Genomic DNA, 8,768 nt, shown 5'->3' on the forward strand with positions numbered 1-8,768 from the left:
ATGTTGTCCATGCAAAGCTTAAGGACTCTGCAGACACCACTTTCCTCCTTTTGCATTTATGTTGTTTGGGTGGTATTCCCCATAGCTGAGGTTTCTCTATAAATGAATTTTTCGGAAGTGACAATTACATGTTTGGGTTTTTTTATTAACAATGCATATAATGTCAGAACCTACTTCTGTCTGAACTTCAGCCCTTTAATTCTTTTAGGAAATTGGTTCATTTAGTTCCCAGATGCAAGGGGGTGCAGAGGTGAAGGAGAAAGGAGCTACCACTGACTGAGAAAGGGAACGTGCTAGATAAAGCTTGGTCACCACTGTGAAACCAAATTTAATTCTTATAGCCAGTCTATGAAGCAATTTCATTTTATTATTAAGGAAAAAAAAAAGACTAACAGAAAAAAGGTTCAGAGAGGTAAAGTAACTTGTCAAAAGTCACACTGCTAGAAAATGGCAGAGCTGGGATTCAAACCCTGGCATGGTTCATTACCTCCTATTATTCCTTCCACTAAGCCAAAGCTTTGGAAAGTCTCAGGGATTAACTGGAAAAGACCTAATGCTGGAGCGTGTACTATGGTGAAAACATAGCTACATTATTCTGGGCAATATTATTGTGGCTCGAAAACCACAAAGATGAAAAAGATAGCATAAAAATCTAAAATCCTCTAATGAAAAAGTGAATAATCCTAAGTAATGAATAGTATATAATGGAGAAAGACAAGAATGGATTTTAAGTGAATCTGAAGTTTCTTCTTATGTGGTATTTTTAAACTACTCTAAAGGGAAATTATGACCCAGCAATTGCACTACTAGGCATTTATCCATGAGATACAGGTGTGCTGTTTTGAAGGGACACATGCACCCCCCATGTTTATAGTAGCACTATCAACAATAGCCAAAGTATGGAAAGAGCCCAAATGTCCATCAATGGATGACTGGATAAAGAAAATGTGGTATATATATACATATATATATATGTATATATATGTGGTATATATATATGTATATATATAATGGAATATTACTCGGCAATCAAAAAGAATGAAATCTTGCCATTTGCAACTACATGGATGGAACTGGAGGGTATGATGCTAAGTAAAATTCGTCAGAGAAAGACAAAAATCATATGACTTCTCTCATATGAGGACTTTAAGAGACAAAACAGATGAACATAAGGGAAGGGAAATAAAAATAATATAAAAACAGGGAGGGGACAAAATAAAAGAGACTCATAAATATAGAGAACAAACTGAGGGTTCCTGGAGGGGTTGTGGGAGGGGGGATGGGCTAAATGGGTAAGGGGCATTAAGGAATCTACTCCTGAAATCATTGCTGCACTATATGCTAACTAATTTGGACGTAAATTTTAAAAAACAAAAAATAAAGTTAAGTTATTTAAAAAAAGGTATAAAAAAAATAAAGGGAAATTATGGATAACCACCAAGGATAAAAATTAACCCGTAGAACGCGTAGGATAAGGCAAGGGCAGTGAACCTGAATCTCTGGAAACTTCCTAGTGACTGAGAATCATGTAAATTTGCATGACTGGCTTTGTGAAAGTGGTGAGACCTTATTGGTAGGTCACAAATGTTACTTAATTGCCTGATTTGAAGATTAAATGGTGTAAGAAAAAAGACTGTGGCTGCTACCCTTTGCTGGAAAAGATTAGAAGATGGGCTTTCCCCAGGTACATTTGAATTGCAAATAAGCATCCAGCGGAAGTACACTTGACAAAAGATAATACAAAAATGGACAGAGAGGAGTTCAAGAGTGAAAGGGTGGATTTAAATGTCATTTGTACACAGAATGCAGCTGACCTTGTAGCTGAGGATGGGGCCACTCAAAACCTAAATACACTGGAAGAAAAGCCAAAGACAGTTTTGTGGAGACTCCGTGAGTCCAATAGGAGTGCAGAAAACATTAATTACAGGTAATAAAAAGTGATTAGGCAAGCTATTCCCTATTTGCTATAGTCTGTAATTTTGTGCTACCAAATAATGATGTGTCAAGACAAAAATTGTATTCTCTTCTGGTTATGTTTCTTCCTCCATGAAAAACAATGCTTTCTGCCATCCTCAGGGGAGTGTGTTTTGTGGATTTGGGTTTGATTTGGTTCAATTTGATTTGTGAATCTGTTGCCATCTTAAAAACTGATATATGGAAGACATCTCAGATGCTGCTAAAAAGAAGTCTGACATTTCCTGCTTCTTGACCTCAGAATCTAACAGACGATCTTCTTGGAATGATTTGATTGGCTCAAAATGGAACAGCCACAAAAACAGTCGAGAGATACTGTTTTTAGGACAGTGGTGATGTGTGCATAAGGATGCAGATACGCCAGTGCTTTCTCTGTCACAGAGAGGCCGAGTCTTGGTCTGTCAATCCAAGCAGCCTTCAGAGAATGAATATATCTGTCAGGCTTGTCAAACTTCCTTTGCGCAACCCTACTAAGTTACTTAAAGAAGAGAATTAAGATAAATTAGGTAGTGTGTTTCTGGATTCCCTGAGGAACAAAATATAATGAATTCCAACACTTCTAGACTACTCATTTGGCTGTCCACAGCTGCTATGAAGTGAATTTCTATCATCTTCATTTTCAAAAAAAAAAATTATGTTTATTTACTTTTGAGAGTAAGGAAGACACAGCACAAGCAGGGGAGGGGCAGAGAGAGAGGGAGACACAGAATTCAAAGCAGGCTCCGGGTTCTGCGCTGTCAGCACAGAGCCTGACACGGTGCTCAAACCCACAGACCGCGAGATCATGACCAGAGCCTAAGTCGGATGCTTAACCGACTGACCACCCAGGCACCCCATATCATCTTCATTTTCAAATGAGGAAACAGAAGTGCGAGAAGTCAAATAATTTGCACAAGATCTTGCTAGAATCTAAACAATGGAAACTATATAACAACTTGTTCCCTTTCCCCTCTTCCAGGTCCCCTCCCTGCTGGAGCATGTTTCAGACCAGTGGGATGTGCCCACTTTGACCTGTGGCTATAGGTGTCCTCTTTTTTCTTTTTAAGAGTGAATTTTCTTTATTAAAATAAATAAGACATACAGAAAAGTACACCAATCTTAAGTGTAAATCTTGGCTAATTTTTATAAAGTGAATAACTCATGTTATTGCCTTCCAGATCAAAGAAGAGATCAAAGATAGAACACAACCAGTACCCAAGAAGCCCCCAGTCTCTCTCTCTCTCTCTCTCTCTCTCTCTCTCTCTCTCATGCCAAAGGAAGCTACTGTACCCTCCCATCATCAGTTACTTTTGCCTGCTTTGGAACATACTATAAATGGCATCATGAAACATTATCTCCTTTGTGTCTGCTTCTTTTTCCAATATTTGGGAAATGTAACCATGTTACTACCTGTTGACATAATTTATTCATTTCATTATTGTGTAGTATTTGTCTGTGACCATATACCACCATATATTTGTCCATTTTACTGTTGATGGGAACTTGGGTAGTCATGAGTAATAGTACTCTTCACATTCTCGTATGTGGCTTTGGTGCATTTGTGTAAGGATTATGCCTAGGACTAGGATAGGTAGGATATGCAGCTTTAAGAGATACTATGAGCAATTTTCCAAAGTGTTTATGTTAATTTATATTCTCAGTGCACAGAGTTGCAGTTTCTCCAAATTTTTATTCTTCTGACACTTAGAAATCATCTTTTTTTTTCTTTTTCCTCTAGTTATGTGGATGAGTATATAGAGGAATCTTTTTTTCCAGATTTATTGAGATATAACTGACAAATAACATTGTGTAAGTTTAAGGTGTACAATGTGATGATATGATATATGTATATATTGTGAAACGACTACCACAAGAAGGTTAGTATATACACACCCATCACCTCATATAGTTACCATTTCTGTGTGTGTGGTAAGAACATTTAAGATCTATTCTCTTAGAAAATTTCAAGTATACAATATTCTTAACCATAGTCACAGGGCTGTACATGCTGTGCATCAGATCCCCAGAACTTACTCATGTTATAACAAAGTTTGTCCCCTTTGACCAACATCTCCCCATTTCCTCTACCTCCCTACCCCTGGTAACCAGTATTCTACTCTCTGCTTCTATCAATTTGACTTTTTTAGATTCTGCATATAAGTGAGATCATGCAGTATTTGTCTTTCCGTGTCTAGGTTATTTCTCTTAGTATAATGCCCTCAGGGTTCATCTTTGTTGTCACAAATGGCAGGACTTCCTTTTAAGACTGCATAATATTCCACAGGGTATGTGTACCACAGTTTCTTTATTCATTCATCCACCAGCATCTATCCATTTAGGTTGTTTCCATGTTATGGCTATTACGAATAACACTGCAATGAACACAAGGTGCAGATTATCTCTTTGAGATGGTGACTTCATTTCCTGCAGATGTATCTCCACAAGTGGGATTGCTGGTACTTCTATTAATTTTTTGAGGAAACTCCATACCATTTTCCATAATGCCACCAACAGTGGGGCAAAAGGTTTCCCTTTTCTCCCTACCCTTGCCAACACCTATTACCTCTTGTCTTTATGATAACAGCTATTTTAACAAGTGTGAGGTGGTATCTCATTGTGGTCTTGATTTACATTTCTTTATGATTAGTGGTATTGAATACTTTTTTGTGTACCTGTTGACCATTTGTACGTCTTTGGAAAATTACCTATTCAGGTCCTTTGCCCATTTAAAAATTAGATTATTTGATGCTTTTAATATTGAGTTGTCTAAGTTCCATGTATATGTAGTTCCTTATATATTCTGGATACTAACCCCTTATCAGATATACAATTTGTAAATATTTTCTCTCATTCCCTAGGGTGTTAATTTATTTATTTTGAGAGAAACAAAGCACATGCAAGTGAGGGGAGGATCAGATAGAGAGAGAGACAGACAGACAGACAGAGACAGAGAATCCTAAGCAGGCTCCACACTATCATCATAGAGCCCAACGCAGGGCTCAATCTCACGAACTGTGAGATCATGACCTGAGCCGAAATCAAGAGTCAGATGCTTAACTGAGTCACCCAGGTGCCTATTTCCCTTTTCATTTTGTTGGTTTTGTTTTGTTTTGTTCTTGCTGTACAGAAGCGTTTTCATTTGATGCAATCCCACTTGTTCATTTTTTATTTTGTTGCTTGTGATTTTGGTGTCATATCCAAAAAAATCACTGCCAAGACAAATGTCAAGGAGCTTTTTCTCTATGTTTTCTTTGAGTCTTCCTTTTTTCTCAAGTCTAGCTAAAATTTTGTCAATGCTGTTTATCTTTTCAAAAACCAGCCGGCCATTCATTTTGTTGATCTTTTCTATTGTTTTTCCATTCTATTTCATTTATTTCCACTCTACTCTTTACTATTGCCTTCTGTAGTTATCTTCTTCATGGAGACCAACAGGCCACAAATATGAGCAGAGGTGATATCTAAGATTTTACAACCCAAAGATGGATGTGTTCCTAGATAATCTGAGTTAATATGCTGAAAGCATGGCTCTATAGATGACATGTTACAATGGCATCTGAATTATTTTTATTCTGCACTTACCATAAATAGTATTCTGTGTGCTGAGATGAAACAATAACCATCTTATCTAACATTGTTTCTTGAGAAAATATGCTTCAAATACTAAATATCAGATTATTAAATTAATCATTGGAACACAACTCACTTACAGATTGAGGCAATAACTCAAATAACTCCCATCAGTTTTATAAGAGTTAGTAAAATTTCATAACCATGAATAAATCATATCTAAAAGATAAACTCTTCTATATTTTAGACTCTGAAAGTTAAAACCTGTTTTTATTCACATATTACTTGTGAAGAAACAAAAATTTCTTCTTACAACTATCGATCTCAGCTGACTCTCCTCAGTGCCTGACTTAAGTCAGAAAAGGCACATCCTTTTTCACATTTACATTTATACAGTAGAGAAAACACTTCATTTCTCCTTTGTGGGAGCTGATTAAATCTGGCTCCTTGCCTGCTTCCTGCCATGTGGGTCATGGGTGTGGGTAAGAAGTGACAGTCGCTAATGACAGCCTAAAGTGGACATTGGCTGCCAGATTTCAAATGGGTGGTTCAATTTAAAAAAAAAATAAGGTTATATTCAGCTTCAAAAGAACAAAAAAGGTTATATTCAACTTCACAGCTGAATGTGAGTAGAAGGAGGGGGGAAGAAAAATGCTGAACTTGAGAAACAAAGGGACATTTTTCAGCAAGCAAGAAATAAATGGCTTCCTGCACCTCCGAGGCTGCTTCTGCTCTGGAAAAACAGAATCGCTTTATTTGTTAAATAAGTGTCCAAAATGTGCGATCTGTTTTAGGACCACTAGTAAATATATTTGCTATCATATTCTTAAGAAAACCCATTGCAACTCTTTTTAGAGCATGTCTTTCTACATACCCATATATTTATTTAATCCAAGGTAAAAAGCCCAGGGCAACCCTATCTTCAGAGAACACACATCATGAAGAATGGATACTCCATACATAAAATATTCTTACCCAACTTCCCTGCCCACTACATCTGTGTTGCCTTTGTTTCATCTTTGTACTCATCCAGGCATTAAACTCCTCTCCTTCCCCAATTTCTTAAAAAAAAAAAAAAAAAAAAAAAATCAAAAATTCAATCACAGCCACCTTTTTTGTAAATTTTGTAAATTTATTGAAGATTTAGGACATTTTGGAGAGATCCCACACAACATTCCACCATCTCACTAAACTCTTCTTTCTCCTTTTTCCATTTTCTTCAGTCTCCTCCCCTTCCCTGTTCAAACTAATTCAGTATGCCCCTCTACCAGTCAGGATGGGCTAACATGTGCTGTGGTACAAAACAACCCCCAAACCATGCACACAATACAAACATTTACACAGAAATGAGGCCTTCACTGGTGCACTTTGATAGCACCCATAGGATAATGTAACCCTAAACTCCACATATATATCCTTTACAATGTGTTCAGATACTAAAAATATTATAAAATGCCAAGGAGGACCTTACAATTCCCAAAAAGGGCAGTTAACTTTATTTTGGCCTAATGGTTACTAAATTCATATTTGTTGCAGGGTCACATGGGGACTTAAAAAAATTTAGATGCCAGGGCCTGGTCCACAGATATTTTGATTCAGTAGATTTGAGGTGGGGTTCAAGACTCTACATTTTTAACAAGCTCCCCAGGTACTTCTGAATATTTTCCAGGTCTGAAAATTGCCCCTGTAGTTCAGGGGTCAGCAAACTACAGCCCTCAAGCCAAATATGCCCTGCCATCTGTTTTTGTAAACCAAGTGGAATTGGAATGCAGACATGCCCATTCATTGATGTCTGTGTATGGCTTTTTTCATGCTATAATGGCAGAGTTGAGTAATTGAGACAGGGATCAAACGGCCCACAGAGAGTTAAATATTTACTATCTGGTCCTTTACAGAAAAAACTTTGCCAAACTATGCTCTTGTCTGTTTCAGGACTAATTTCCAGACAAGTGTTATTAATTGTGATGGGAACTAAGTAAGGCAATGTAGATGATCACTACTGAAAACAACACTTGGACTAAATTCTTTCAAATGGTATCTTCAAAAAAATAAATAAAAAATAAAATGTTAGCTTCATATGAGGATTCTTTTTTATATATACAAATTACCAACCAAATTAATTTTTCCTGAGTTATACTGCCCCCTAATGGTAGAAATGTTAAATCACAGATGCTTAATCAGATTAGATGTTGCCCATTGTTTACTAATTCTTGAAATCCGAGTCATACATATAGACTTTGTAGCAAGGGACTTCAGGAATCAGAATTCCTGATTCTGATTATGAATGGTATAATGGAGCAGGACTAAATGGCCTGGGAGAACATTGGCAGTTTTAATGAGAATTAGAATCCCTTCCTTCTGTAAAGTTGCTTGCTCTCCAAGCACTATTACCCCATGCAGCATTTCCAATCAGATTTTTGGGGGGATATAGTGACCACTTGTGATGCCATGTCTATTTCTAAAAGTGAAGCACAATACTAACAATATGGTCAAAATCGCATGTGCACTCGCTATGATGAACTGAGATTAAAGGAAAGAAACCTTCAATAGGAAGCTAGATGTATGCAAACATATGCCAAGACGGTTTCCAAGGTGGATTGCACACATGTTGGAAATAATGAGACAGCAGAGGATGAAGCCATTGGTATTCCCCCTTGACTGCTGATTAAAATCCTCTGAGGAGCTTTTAAAAAAAAATGATGGCCAGATCCCCACCTCTGGAGATTTTGATCTAATTGTTCTGGGGAGAGACCCAGGCAGCAGTATTTTTTTTTTTTAAGTTCTCCAAGTGATGGTGATGTGCAACCAACATTAAAAACATTGTTCTATAGTAGTTTCTCAAATTTTAAGGTATATGCAAATCACCTGGAGATCCTCTTACTCTGCATGTGATTCAGTACATCTGTGATGGCACCAGAGCCTCTGACTCCTAACAAGCTTTAAGGTGATGCTGATGCTCCTGTCCGTAGATCACACTTTGAGTAGCAAGGAATTAGGTCATCCCTAGCCACAATCTTTATGCAATTTCACTGGTTCTGAGATCTTAAGCTACATAAGTGTCACCTGGGAGCTAATGAAACCTGCAAATTTGCAAGCTCCAGTCTCAGAATTTAAAATTCAGTGGATCTTAATTTTTAACAGGTGTCCCAAATGATTCTGAGATTCATAGTCTGAGAACCAAATACACAGTCACCACCACAAATGCTATTTATTCTACAAATCACATTTTTAAAAAGGTGGTAGCATTA

The sequence above is a fragment of the Panthera leo genome, chromosome C2 (assembly GCF_018350215.1).
Source record: "Panthera leo isolate Ple1 chromosome C2, P.leo_Ple1_pat1.1, whole genome shotgun sequence".
In the NCBI taxonomy this organism is placed as follows: Eukaryota; Metazoa; Chordata; class Mammalia; order Carnivora; family Felidae; genus Panthera; species Panthera leo.